Source organism: Corvus cornix, chromosome 17 (genome assembly GCF_000738735.6).
Source record: "Corvus cornix cornix isolate S_Up_H32 chromosome 17, ASM73873v5, whole genome shotgun sequence".
In the NCBI taxonomy this organism is placed as follows: domain Eukaryota; kingdom Metazoa; phylum Chordata; class Aves; order Passeriformes; family Corvidae; genus Corvus; species Corvus cornix.
In genome coordinates this window covers 9384283-9397537 of record NC_046346.1, presented here as the reverse complement: position 1 = coordinate 9397537, position 13255 = coordinate 9384283, and the positions used below count along the sequence as shown (strand labels likewise).

Below are 13255 nucleotides of genomic sequence, written 5' to 3'. Positions count from 1 at the left end.
TCAGCCATGTGAGGGTAGAGAATATCCCGATTTTGCCTGTAGGTGCATATAAAGGGGTTTCTGCCTGCTCTGAATGCTGTTTGAGCTCTCCTCAGGCTGGGGCTGTCTCAGCTGTCTCGGGAGGTGTGCTTGGAGGTGCCCAGCAGCAGGGCTGTGTGGGGCAGGGCTGTGCCACAGCCTGGGCCTGGGTGCTCTGAGCCTCTCCAGAGGCAGAGACAGAGCACACGGGGCCATCCAGTCTCCAGCCTTTATTCCAGTTTTGATGGGTGACACACGGCTGCTGCTCTATGCTCCCTTTTGTACAGCAGTGAGAAGTCTCTCAGTGACTGAGAAGTCTCTGTCCCTACAGCCGTGTCCGTGGATAGGTGTCTTGCTGGAGCAGTTTTGCAGGACGAGGAAGCGTTTCTAACCTTCTCTAATAGATCCTGCTGGGACCTCCCTGCTCTCTCCACTTGGGTTTCTCACCATTTCCCCCCCAGACCATTTTGTTAACAAGGACTGAGCTCCTTCCTCATGGCTCTGAACCCCAGGCGTGCTCTGGGTGTCCTTGCCAGCACTCCCCTTCCACCAGAGCCAGGCTCAGCATTAAAAACAAGGGGCAGATCAGCTTCTCAGAGCTTCAGGTGGGTGTAAAGCATGGATCGAGGGCAGCTCCACCCAGGGTCACTCAGTGCTGAGGACACTTCAGACAGGGTTGCTGCGCTATGGTTGCTCCAGTTCATGGACATCCTCTGCATTCCCTGCTCTTTCCCAAGTCCCTTCCCTGTTCCTGCCCTCTGTGGTGCAAGAAGGACCATCAGCAAATTGAGGAGAATCCAGCAACACATGGAGACCACACTAAAGATAACGAGGTCAGTCCAGCTGGTAGGAGAACTTCCCAAAAGCAGCTGAACCATCTGTGTTTGTGGGTTTTGGCCAGCTGGACCTGCCAGCGGAGTTTGAGGAGAAGGACAGTGCTGAGCAACTGGAGGCAGTGAAACCTGCTTCCTTTTCTTGCAAAACAATTGCACAAGGGGCAAAGGTGCCTCACCTGGGCTGGCAGAGCTACCCTGGGGTGAGTCTGTGCTCTGCTTCTCCTCATCAGCAGGGCCTGGGGAAAGGGAAAACATCACTGGGAGACCACAGCCTCACATCTGCCTGTGACAGAGACAGCAGCCCAGGAGTGAGAATCGGGGTCTTTCCTTCTTCAGCAGCTTCTGTGAAGGTCATTCTATGGCAAGGAAGTGAGAAAGAATCAGCAGGGTTTGGGTTGGAAGGGACCTTAAAGCTCATCCCATCCACTCCCTGCCAGGGGCAGGGACACCTCCCACTGTCCCAGGCTGCTCCAAGCCCCAATGTCCAGCCTGGCCTTGGGCACTGCCAGGGATCCAGGGGCAGCCCCAGCTGCTCTGGGCACCCTGTGCCAGGGCCTGCCCACCCTCAGATATTTCTGTGGTAATTCCTGTAACCAGACATCCAGCTTGAGCCAGACTAAACCGTGCTGGTTCTTGTGCCATTGCCATAAAAAACCAGTCCAAGACTCAGGAGACAATTGTTATTGTAGTTTTAATATTATTTTTTTTCCCCTCAGGGGGAAAAATGTGCCAAAGCTGAGTTGCCTGATGAGGGTTAACAGAATAAAGAAGGGGTGAAATGTGCACAAAATCCTGGTGATGAATCATTACCAATCTGATACAAAGCAACCCAATGATTAAGAACAACACTTTCATATTACCACTTTTCCAGGCACGGTTGTAGGTAGAAGCAAGTAAATTACCCTCAGAAGAAATGTGTCTCATAGCATCTGTTCTTTCTTTTGTTAATTATCGACTCGTTTGAGCCTGTGGAAGGAGCTGACAGATTCTGCAATGCCCCTTGTTGTTTTTAACTCTGAAGCTCCACTTTCCTGTCTGCTGTGAAGGCTGAGAGCTGCTCCAGCAGTTTATGTCCACTCTCCTCTCTGCCTCCAGATCTGTTTGACTCCTGAGTGAAGGAAGGGAGCCCTGGTGTGCTGAGAGAGGAAAGAGAGGCTGTGGCTGCAGTGGTGAATTCCCCTGAGCTCCCACATTGTTCAAGGTGTCATCAGTGACTTGTGAAACGAAGCCTGGGCTGCAACAACAACGCAACCTCTGATCCAGTGGGTCACAGCCAGGTTTGTTCCCAGCCCACGTTCTCCAAACCAGCACCGTGGTCTCTGCTCAATCTCTACTGAGTAATCACATAATTGCAGGGGGATTTTTACAGGTGGTTCCTTGAAGAGCAGCCAAAGGGCAAGGAAAGGAATCTGTTTTCCATCTCACCTACACCCAGCAGGACAACATTCATGGGCTGTGGTGATGCAGGAAACAGCCCTGCAACCAACAGGGCCCTGCTTGGGGCATTTGGAGACACCAGGACCTCCAATCCACCTTGGCCAGTGCTGTGGCTAAGCAGAGGGACTTGCACTTGCAGGTGTTTGTGGCCTGACTGTGCCTGGGGGGTCACTGGACCTTCTGGGTGCCTCAGGAATTTTGGGCTGTGACCTCGTGGCCTCTTGCAAGAGCTGCCTTGTCCTGATCTTTCAGTTTGACCCGTGTGTGGGAGGTTTGATGTTTCCAGAACTTGTCTACCCTGGTAGCTGGAGGGATCCTGCAGCCTTTGGGCCCCAAAAGGGAAATGCAGATCACTGTCTTTGCAGTGAAGCTCAGGAGCTCCTTCTAAAAAGCCAAAAATTGCAGCAAGGTTTAGGTCAACCCTGATTTACTGTAAGAAAACAGTTATTGCTGCCTTTTTGTGATGCACCTTGGGGGTTGTGGGAGTTCTGGGTCAGTGGTGAGCCCTAGGAAGGTGGGTTTTCCCGTTTGTTAGTCAGTCATACCACGTTCCAAGTGGAGGAATGGGATGATGGATGCTTCCCAGGAGCCTGAAGGAAGGTGATCGTTGGTGTTACAGGGCTGCAATGAATAGAAATATTAACTGGCACCTCCCACCTCTGTTTATTAGAATCTCTTCAGCAGTGCAGAGGCTTAGATTGACACCCAAAGTGAGGAAAACAGGCCCTGGGGAGCACAGGGACATAGTCCTGTTCCTCAGGGCCTCTGCTCCAACAATACACAGCCCAAACAACGGGAATGCTGCAGCAGCCGGGCTTGCAAGGAGTGAAGGGCTGCTGACTACTCAGTTATTCTGGGTTTTAATTCCAACCCAGTCAGCTGGACTCAGCCTTGGACAAAGGAGCGTGGCCTCATGTCCACCCTGGTTTTACAAAGGAATTTCAAACCTGCCCTTGCTGCTGCTTAGGAATGAGATGCTGTCATAGCTCCGGAGCTCGGCTGTGTCCCTTCTGTGTCTGCTTCTCCTCTGCGTGGGTTTGTGCCCCACCAAAACTGGAGCAGACTGCTCTGTGTCCCAAAGTCTGCTTTTCATTCCCTGCTCTTCAGAGCCTGCCTGAGTTCCAGGCTCTCTGACATCACCCCAGGTCCTGCTCCCCTCTCACTTTAGGTTGGGGAGCTTTTCTCCTTTCCCACAGTCTCTACCCAGGTTCCACCTGCTTGTCTTCTCTGTGGGGTTGTCTGAAAGCAGCAGCAGCAGGGCCAGGGTGTCTCTGAGGAGTGCTGGCTCTCAATTAAAGCCATTTGCAGAGCAGTGGAGTACTGGAGGAGCAGATCAAGGCTCTGGCCTGCAGGTGAGCTCTGTTTGGTACCTGTGTTATCACTAACCTTGTACACACATTTTATTGGCTTATCTCGGGTACTGATGCTTATCAAACAGGGCAAGAGCCCAGCTGTTAATTGCTCCCAGCTCTTAGGAATCCACAGTGAGTTTGCAGACAGCTGCTGGGCTCTACTGACAGTGTTTGGACACGTGAAGGATCCTCACAGGTGCTTCTGCTCCCACCAAACTTCTCCAGGAGAACGAGGCCATGCCCTTGGGCTGAAGTTGTGGAACCACAGAATCCCAGACTGGTTTGGGTTAAAAGGAACCTTAAAGCTCATCTCATCCACCCCTGCCATGGGCAGGGACACCTCCCACTGTCCCAGGCTGCTCCAAGCCCCAATGTCCAGCCTGGCCTTGGGCACTGCCAGGGATCCAGGGGCAGCCCCAGCTGCTCTGGGCACCCTGTGCCAGGGCCTGCCCACCCTGCCAGGGAACAATTCCTTCCCAATCTCCCATCTAAATCTGCCTTCAAGCTGGGGGGCAGAGGGGAAACACCAACATCCCAGGGCTCCCCACTGCTGTACCCCCTGTACCCCATGGCCACCACAGGGGCCCCTCAGCAGCACCACCAGCTCCCACCCTGCCCTCCTAAATTGGGCTTTAATCACTCTAAAATCTAAATATTTTTGAGTCATTTGTCAAAGAACTTGTTGCTCGTGACTAGTCACAGTTTGGGAGTCAGCTGCCATGCTCTCAGCTCACGAGCTGTTGGCTTTCCTACCTTATCTAGCGTTAATTATTACTTTTGTTCAGATGTTGGAGCATCTCTAACAGATCTGAGTGAGCTGTTGGGAGTTATTCCGCTGCTCCTACCCTGGTAACGTCTCTCTCTGTGGGAAAAGCTGCTCCCTCCTGGAACAAAGGAGTCAAGTTGGGTTTACTCATCAAAAATTGCATTTGTATAAAACATCAGTGTTGTCCTTGGTCTCCAACCCCTCACCACGTCTGACTCGTACCATACATTAGAACCCATCACGCGCAGCCTGGCAACTCTCTCCGTTGCCGTGGGAACAGCTCCACTATCCTTTCATGGAGAACCTCAGATATTCCCATTTTCAGAGCTGCTAGAACACCTCCAGTCCTGGCTGCTTTCATTCACTTGCTCACTCCCCTCCACGAGCTCTTCTCCTCCCGATTTAGAGTTACTCAGCACTTCTGGGTTTGTCATGAGTTGGCTGAAGAAAGTCACACAGCACTTGGAGGTGCACGTTTGTGTGGGGCATTGATGGGTTTATTTCACATGCAGATCTGTCATGGAATTAGCATTCCCTAATGCGCATTGAAATGCTACTTAATAGGAAATTATCGAAGCCCTGGCTACTGCACACCTGTCTGCACTTACACACCCAAGGGAAAAGTTTCTGAGAAACCTCTGACCTCAGGTGGGTGAGGTGAGCTGGGTCAGGTGAGGAGCAGCTTCCCCGTGGCGAGTTTCTTGTGGGAGGGTTGTGATGTGTTTGCCACACCTCAATTGCACTGCCCAGCGTCTGGAACCCCAAGCCCAGCTCTCCCTGTGTAGGAGCTGTGGGATGGAGGATCCCTGGGGGTCCCTGGGTTTGCCCCTCCTCTGGGCCCCCTTTTCTGCTGTTGGGCACAGGTTTAGTTCTGGATGATCCTAATTAGTTATTGAGGGCTTATTATTTCACTTATGGAAAGATTGCATTGGAGTTACACAAATTTTGAGGAAGATGGTCTTAAAAACAATTCTTGAGAGGGCATTTTTTTTGTTTAGTTCATACAAGTGTCTTAGCAGGACTGGCTTATGCTTTTATCCTGCTCGAAATTCCAGGCACAAGTATTGCACTGTGTCCGTAGAGGAAAAGAGGGAGAGGCTGAGGGGATCTCAGGGTGTTCAGATACTGGCACAGGGTGCCCAGAGCAGCTGGGGCTGCCCCTGGACCTCTGGAAGTGTCCAAGGCCAGACTGGACAGGGCTTGGAGCAACCTGGGACAGTGGGAGGTGTCCCTGCCCATGGCAGGGGTGGAACGGGATGGGCTTTAAGGTCCCTTCCAACCCAAACCAGTCTGGGATTCTGTGTTCTGGGGGCACAACCAGATCTCAGCTGAGCAGGATCCTCCACTCTGAGCAGAAAGAGGTTGAGGGGCTGGGAGAGGAGCCATGGTTTGGGAAGCCTGGATGCTGTGGCTGCAGCTTTCCTGCACATCAGGAGCCTGTCAGAGCCTCACACTGGGGAAACAGCAGCTGAAGATTCAGGTAAGGGATAATAGCGAGGAAAACAAAATAAGAGGGAGAGAAAACTGAGCAGGAGAAAAAATTTCTCACCTGCAAAAGAGTAACACTGCTAAACAGGACGGGCTCGGTGCAGCCCCAAATCCTGAGGATCTGGGAAGAGCCAGCTCGGAGAATCCCCAGTGATTGACTGGGGGTTTAATTTATTCCTCGCAGCCAGACAGTGCTCTCTGCCTGTGCCGCTGCTCAGGCACGGCAGCCAACTCTCCCCTCCACCCGAGAGGGGCGGCTGCTCCTGCATCCGAGTGTGGGCAGCTCCCGGCTGCGGAGCGACGCAGACAAAGCCATGAGCGACAGGGGGGACACAGGGCTGGAGCCCCCGAAGGTGTGACCCAGCCCTCCCGGAGCTGTGTTTGTGCTGCTCCACGCCGGAGGCACCGGGCTCTGATCCCCCCGGGGCATTTCCCCAGCGCTCATTCGCTCTGCACAGAGCCCAGCCGGCTCTCCAGCCGCAGCAAAACCTTTGCATCCCTGCGGCTTCCCGGAGCCCTGCCAGCAGCAGCGGCTCCCCCCCGGCTGTCCCCGAGCAAATGTCACCCGTACCCAATGAGGCAGACCCCGAGGTGCCACGGATGGATCCCAGGATTCTCATTTTCCTTCTCTACGTGATGATCCTGCACGAGCTGGTGAGTGGATGGATGGAGTACCAGAAGCAGATGGCCAAGCCGAAGAAGCAGGCGGGTCCCGTTTGGTCCTCCAGGTGAGTTGCTGCCCGTCCTGTTCCCAAAGGCGCACGGCTCAGGGGTGTTTTGATGGGGAGGGCTGTTTGTGAGTGCACCCACTGCTCCTGGTGGATGTGTCCGTGTCTGATCTGCCGGGCATTACTGCACTGAGGGAGGATTAAGGGCTGTTAATCCTCTGAGCCTGCATTGTCTGAGCATCCCGTGCATTTGACACACTTGCCTTGATAAACATGCCTGGCATTTGGCTGGGGTTTTTTTTAGGGATTTTTTTTCTGGGGAAATGTGCTGTAACTCAGCATATTTGCTGTGACTCAGGCTCCCAATCACCAGACCTGGAAGAGAAAAATGTGGGTAGCACGAGAAGCTACGCTTCATGCATGATATTCATCAATGAGGCACAAACCTCCAGAGACTGCTTGCAATCAGAGTATTTCATGTTAAATCACTACGGTGCATGTCACTATCTCTCCGTCTCCTCCCACTCCCTGGGCTGTGCCCACTACACCAATCCCTTGTTTTCTGCCCAACAATAAAAATGAGCTGGAGAAATAAGGGCAATTAATGAAAAATGCTACATATCTTTAAAAATCAGATCTGTTCCTGCAAACATTGTTTATTGTGTTGTTCACATGTAACAGTGTTGGGGTCTTATCAGGAAGAATATCTGGACATCAGATATTCCTTATCTTCCATCAGCTGTGTGATTATGGAATCACACCCCAAAATCCACCTCCTGCCAGATCTCAGGCCGTGTCACACCAACACCTCAGAGCTTTGGACCTAAGAAGGTTCCTGTGACCCAGTTTGCTCCAGGTCTGGCTGCTGCAGCTCGAGTGCACAGAGCTCTCAGCTCAGTCCTTATCCTAATCCTCTGATGTGCATCATTCCTAGCCGCAATTCCAGCCCCGCTGTGCCTGGAGCTGGACAAACACCCCCAGAGGTGTCTCCGACCATGAGAACCCCAACAGAAAGTGCTGGTGTGAGGCTGCACCCATGGCTCGCTGGAAATCAGCATCCAGCAGCTCCCAGCCCCTTCATCCACAGTTCAGGAATATATTCCCTGGCTGGATTTCCAGAGCAGCAGGGCTGAGCTGCACCTTGTGCAAGTGAAATGATCAGCACTGGGAACGCTGCCATGGGTGGAGACAGCGCAGAAATAGCTTGTAAGGGATGGGGCTGGCTGGGTTCTGATCGAGGTCAGAGGCAGATTTCCTCGCTGTGCCCAAGGCAGAGTGCAGGGAGGAATTGGGACACAACTTGCACTGAGCTCTGTGGCACCCTGGTGCCAGAGAGAAAACCTACCGGAGTTGTTTGATTTACTAGAAGCCACAAAACACCAAACTTGCATCAAGCAGCCAGGATAATGTTGCCAGACTGGGTTTTTTTAAAGAGAATTAGGTACCCCATCAAAACCAAAAATGCTGCCTCACCCAGAGTCGTTTCAAGATGTGGGACCAAGCTGGATGATCTGTGCAGGGCCCCACACCCTGGAGACATCCCATCCCTCTCCATCCCAGCTGGGTGTGCAGCCCACCCTGCCCACCCTGCTGTCACAGCCCCACTCCTGCTGCTCCTCCAGCTGCCCCCAGCTTGGGAAAGCAGAGCCACCAGGGCTGTGTGGATCACCTGGATAATTCAGTGATTGCACCATAAACAGGTGAAGCTCTGTGACCCAGAGAGCTGCAGAATTACAGGAGGAATTGGAACACTTTCAGTGGAATTAAGATGGTCCCGTGTGAACTCCCTGGTTCCGGTGCAGCCTGGGCTCACACAGCCCTGCTGCAGTAATGCTCAGGTGTTCTTGACTGAGGAGCCTACGAGGTTTCCAGTGCCCAGTGAGCACAGCTGGAGCCAAATGCTCATCCCTCAGTGTGGTCCTGGGCTTAGAAAGTGCTCAGAAACAGCTGCCACAGCTGTGGCCTGGTTGTCCGTGGAGTCCAAGCCATGGCTCAGCAGCGGGAAAAAGCTTCCTCATGCCTTGCACCAGGCCAGGACCAGCACAGCACCAAGGCAGCACCTGCTCCAGAGTGAGAACAGGGACCTGGGATGCCCAGCCCAGCCCAACCCTGGTGGCAGTGGCAGTGCAGCCTGGGCAGGGCTGGTGCCGTTTCCAGCCAGGAGGAATGACAGCAAGGTGCTGATGTGATCTGGGACTCAAGGGTTGTAGGATTTTAGGAAGGATTTGCAGACATTGCCAAGGCTGCCACCCAAAACCTTTCTGTAAGGGCTTAACCCTGAGGTAAGAGCAAGGCAGAGCTCCCTGGACGAGCTGGATGTGAGGGCACTCTGCTTCCCAGCACAGCCTGGAGCTGCGCCAGCGCTGGGGAGCTGCAGCTCCATCATCTCCTGCCACGGGCCCTGAGTGCCGCCTCCACCAATTAGGGAATTAAATTATAAAGCAGCGAGCTAATTAGGAATTAGGATGGTGCTCTCTCTCGACTGTAGCCTCAGCCCAGGCGGGTTTCAGGGCTCTTCCTCCTTTTGTGGCTGTTGAATAGTAACAGGCTCTGTTGTGAGGCAGCTTTTTCTCACATTCACAGCTTTTCCACAGCTCCGTCTTCCTCCGCTCCTGTCGTGGCTGGCGGCTCCCCCGCCCCTCCTCCATTCACCAGCCTCTCCCGGCACAGTCCCGTGTCCCTTGCGCTCCCTGCTCGCCTTTCCTCCAGCGCTGTGGGCAGGGGGGGAATCTGTCACAGAATCCCAGGCTGGGTCAGGTTGGAAGGGACCGTAAAGACCACTCCACTGACCCCACAGGGTCACTGGGACAGGCTGCTCCAAGTCCCATCCGACCCTGGACATTGCCAGGGGCAGCCCCAGCTGCTCTGGGCACCCTGTGCCAGGGCCTGCCCACCCTCCCAGGGAACAATTCCTTCCCAATCTCCCATCCAGCCCTGCCCTCTGGCACTGGGAAGCCATTCCCTGTGTCCTGTCCCTCCATCCCTTGTCCCCAGTCCCTCTCCAGCTCTCCTGGAGCCCCTTTAGGCCCTGGAAGGGCTCTGTGACCCTGTCCTGGGCCTCTCTGCACGTGGTGTGGTGAATCGGGGTGTGCTTGGTTCATGGAATGTTGGTTCACCCCCAGGATCACTCCCTGAGAGAACCCAGGGTGGCAAAAATCCCAAAGAAGTGCCAGGAGTTCGCACTGTTGGGTTTAGTGGTTTTAAGGAAGACTGCTCACAGATGCTCAAAGATACTCGAGGTTTTGAAGGGGGTTGGTTCCAGTGACCCCCCTGGCCAGAGGGGATGATCCTGGGGGCTCTGTCTGTTTGTGGGGTTTATGGGGCTCTGTTTAGGGGGTTCTGAGCTGCACCTGTAGTTCAGCAGCTCTTTCCAAGACCTCCAGGGAAGGTTCCCATCACCCATCAGGTGCACAGGAGAGGCTCAGCCCTGGTTCTCTGCCCATTCTGAGCATCAGGGGCTGCAGGAGAATCCTGCACTTGATCCCTTGGTGGTGGTGAACCAAAATTCCCTGTCCTTTTAGGAGCCTCCACTGCATGCAGAAGTGCCCCAGCCCTGTCCCATGCCAGTAACAATGTCTTGCTTTGTTCCTCACCAGCAGCACCACCAGATCAGCCCCCTCCAGCTTCTCCAGGCCCCTGGTGCACTCCGTGCGCAGGGAGAGGTACCGGGACTGGAGGAAACCGGGAAGGATCATCCGGAAAGCCTGAGCACGGATCTGGGAGCGTGGGGACACTGCTGAGCCAGAGGCAGCCACCCCTCAGGGTCTGCAGCACCTCACACACGGAGAGAATCCTCCAGGGATCTGCATCCTGCAGCTTTCCAGGGCTGAGAGGGAATGAGCCCCTTCCTCCTGGGGATTCATCCCTGCCTGCTGAGGAGCCACTGTGGAGCAGTGGCATAGCCCGAGGTGTGACTTTGCTTCCTTCTTCCCCAAGGGTTGAGTGGATGGAGAGCAGATTTCCCGGGGGAAAAATGGAATTTGCTCCTGCGTGGGCAGCCCTGGGAAGACTCCCAGTGGTTTCAGGCTCCTCTCCTCCCGCTCCAGGACCGCGTGGCCAGGCAGCAGCGTTACCCAAAGTGGCTGGAAAACCTTCAGTATCCAGTTTGTCACCACTCCCAGGAGAAGTTGCCTCCCCTGGGACACCCAGAAGTCACAGCACTTTGGGAATGCTGGCTCCCTGTTAAGTCTCATGCACTAAGAGCCTGCAAATTTTTTTTCTGCTTTTCCTCACCTTTGTTAAAATGAGTTAATCCAGGAAAGAGGAGGAAAAATGCCCTGAACCAGTGACTCAGGGTTATGCCACCAAATGCAATTTACTGCATTGGCCTTGGAATTAGCATTTTTGGAGCCTTCCCAGCAGCTGAGGCAAATAAATGTAAGAGCCACTTTCTAATGAGCAGATAGGTGGGGAAGGAACACCGTAGTGCTCTTTCAGACTCTGCTATTTAGGCATAAAATCAGATTTTAGAGGCAGAAGTCAGCTGTTGCACCCTGCAGCCCCCAGAGCTGTTGTGGGCAGGGTGGGAATCGTGGAGCACGGGAGGGATTCTGACACTGGGCTCCAACAGCAGCTGCCCGTGGCCAAACTGCTCCTTATTTGCTGAACATAATGTTTGGCTCAAACACAGCCTGTTTTCCTCGTTGCCAACCATTTGTGAGCCTGACTCAGGCTCACAGATGCATTATCCAGAAGCAGATAGGAAGGGGAGTCGGAATAGATTATGCATTCATTATCCAGAAGTAGCCACCAGATACATTTGCACATTTGTCTGCTGCTCAGTTGTTTGCAAATCGTTCCTGGTGGTTGATGCTGTGTTTGTTCAGTCACCCAGGGCTGGAAGATCCCAATCCTCTCCCCCAGGCAGGCTGGAGCAGTAATTTGGATGTAAATCTCTACTTTCACCCAGGGGAAATGAAGTTTCTACCTTGAAGTTCATGCCTTGTGTTGAGATGGTTTTGAAAAGGGAGGCAGAAGTAGCTATGAACAGTTTCTGCACATTTCAAAGCATAAACTCTGTGAAACTGTGCCTCAGCTCTGTTCCCCTGTCCTGATCCATGCAGGTACAAGCGACAGCAGCAGATGGAGAAGGTGTCAGGAGGGAAAACGTTCAGGAAGTGCTGCTGTGTGCTGGGGGAATTTGCTTCCCCAGAGCTGAGTGTGTGTCTGAGGGATGTTCTCCCTGCTCTTCTGCCCGAGCCCGTGGGAGTTTGGGAACACTGGCTGTAGAAAAAGGGTTTGAGTTAATTCCTGCAGCAGGGCAGGGGAGGACTGGCCCTAGGGACCACGCTGGGCTCCCAGCCTCAGCAGGACAGACAGACTGAGCAGGGACAGAGAGATGCACCTTTAAGGAAGGGTGAAGGGCCAGGACTGCCTTGCCCTGATGATCACATGCTGGATTTATCCCTGTAAATATAAACTTGTTTACTCCCAATAAATTCTTTTACACACACAGAGTTCAGACTGTCTCTGTTCTCCTGCAGCCCTTGTGTCTCTCTGCCGGCTTTGGCTTTCCCAGCCTGGGACCCAGTGAAGGTGTTGGCTGGAAGCTGGTGGTGATCCAGCATGGATAAAAGCTGAATTTATAGCACAAATGTTTGTGTTCTCACCTTTAATGCAGAGGAACCCAGGACTGCCACCCAGAGCCTTGTTTCAGGTGGTGGTTGTAGGTTTGGTTTGGGTTTTTTAATATTCAGGTCACTCTGCAGCTCTGTTGGAGAAAGTCCTGCCCAAGGAACGTACCCTGGGGTGGGAGCTGGTGGTGGTGGAGAGCTCAGGATCCACCAGTCTGCAGTGGTGTGGACCCCCAGAGACCTGAGGGAGTGGTGAAACCCAAAGCTGAGTCCAGACTCTGTGGGGACTCACCTTCCCCTTGGCATTTGGGCTGACCAATGGTCCAGGGTGAGGAGGACACAGCCAAGGGTGGCCAGTGGGCACCTGTCTGTACCTTCAGCCCCCTGAGGGGTTTGGGTCTGACTCTGCACCCCTCAGCACCCTTGGACACGCATTTCCCCAAGGAAGGAGAGGGGGTGACTCCTCAGCGAGGAAGGGCCGTGCTGTGATGTCATAATACACCAGGAATGCCTCTGGACAGGAATTCCCAAGAATCCCCCGAAGGTGCTGTAACCAGCAGTGCCTCTGACCCCAAACCAGCACAGCCACTGCACTGAGCTGTGCTGTTTGGTCCAAAAGAAGACACACACCCCAGAATACCCCAAAAAAGACGTGAAGCAGCACTTTATGGATGCTCCAGGTCACGATGTGCAGATTCCCCTGAAGGGGAGAACAGGGGGATGTCACCTCGTGTGGCTTCAGGGCAGGAGGCTGTGGGGGCTGGTGGCCCTGCTCAAAATAGACTCTGTGGGCTGCACCCTAAACCACACTTTTGTCAGAAACTTCCTTTTTAGCTGAATTTAAGTTTGCAGCCCTTTCACAGTGAGTCAGTGAAAGTCCCGGTCACCCCAGAGCTGCTCACAGGAGAGCTCAGGGAGGCTTTAAAGCATCAAGTTTGGACCATCCATGGATTAACCTTCCTGCAGGGACTGTTTCCACCGGGTCCTAAAGAATTCATCGGAATGGAGCATCTGGATTTCACTTTCTGGGCTTTTAACCTCAGCTGTGGACGTGTCCTGCCTTACAGAGAGAAGGGTTGGTGTAAATGAAGGTGGAGGCAGTTTCACAGGCTGGGCT

General features: G+C 53.6%; 1 long non-coding RNA gene across 1 annotated transcript; it reads left to right on the top strand.

Annotated features, from left to right (window-relative positions):
- Window positions 1-5687: 5687 nt before the first annotated feature.
- On the top strand, window positions 5688-12021 carry LOC104688228. Its single transcript, XR_751649.3, has 2 exons — window positions 5688-6625; window positions 10162-12021. It is a non-coding gene; the product is annotated as an uncharacterized LOC104688228 (long non-coding RNA).
- The last annotated feature ends 1234 nt before the right edge of the window (window positions 12022-13255 follow it).